Source organism: Lottia gigantea (assembly GCF_000327385.1).
Source record: "Lottia gigantea unplaced genomic scaffold LOTGIsca_211, whole genome shotgun sequence".
Taxonomy (NCBI): domain Eukaryota; kingdom Metazoa; phylum Mollusca; class Gastropoda; family Lottiidae; genus Lottia; species Lottia gigantea.
In genome coordinates, this window is record NW_008708466.1 from 202,170 (window position 1) to 203,148 (window position 979).

Sequence of the window (979 nt, forward strand, 5' to 3'; positions counted from 1 at the left end):
GTTATTGTCCATTTTCTGCTACACTTCCTTATTTGTTATTGTTCACTAAACTTCCTATTTCGTATTGTTCACACTCTGCTACACTTCCCTATTTGTTAATGTTCACTTTCTGCTAAACTTCCGTCTTGTTATTGTTCACACTCTGCTAAACTTCCTTCTTGTTATCTTCCACACTCTGCTACACTCCCCTTTTTGTTATTGTTTACAATCTGCTAAATTTCCTGCTTGTTATTGTTCACACTCTATCAAACTTCCTTCTTATTATTGTTCACAGTCTGCTACACTGCCCTATTTTTAATTGTTTACACACTACTAAACTTCCTTCTTGTTATAGTTCACACTGTACTAACTCCTTTCTTGTTATTGTTCACACTCTGCTACACTCCCCTATTTAGTATTGTTTACACTCTACTAAAATACCTTCTTGTTATTGTTCACATTCTACAACACTTCCTTCTTGTTATTGTCCCCACTCTACTAAACTTCTTTCTTTTTTTGTTCACATTCGGCTGCACTCCTCTATTTGTTATTGTTTACACTGTACTCTACCAAACTTCCTTCTAGATATTGTTCACACTTTGCTGCACTCCCCTAATTGTTATTGTTAACACTCTACTAAACTTCATTCTTGTTATTGCTCACACTCTACTAAACGTCCTTCTTGTTTTTGTTCACAATCTACTAAACTTCCTTCTTGCTATTGTTCTCCCTCTGCTACGCCCCCCTATCTGTTATTGTTCACACTCTACTAAACTTCCTCCTTGTTATTATTCACACTCTACTAAACTTTCTTCTTGTTATTGTTAGACGCTTTCTCGCTAACCTGAAGGTCCAGATTTCAATCCCGGCATAGGTCGAGATAATACCTTCGGATTTTTCAACCCNGGTTTCCCCCTATCAGTGATCCAGATGGGAGGGCTGGCATGAAAAAAGCGTCTAGTCGTTCGGATGGGACAATAAACCGAGGCCCCGTGTGCAC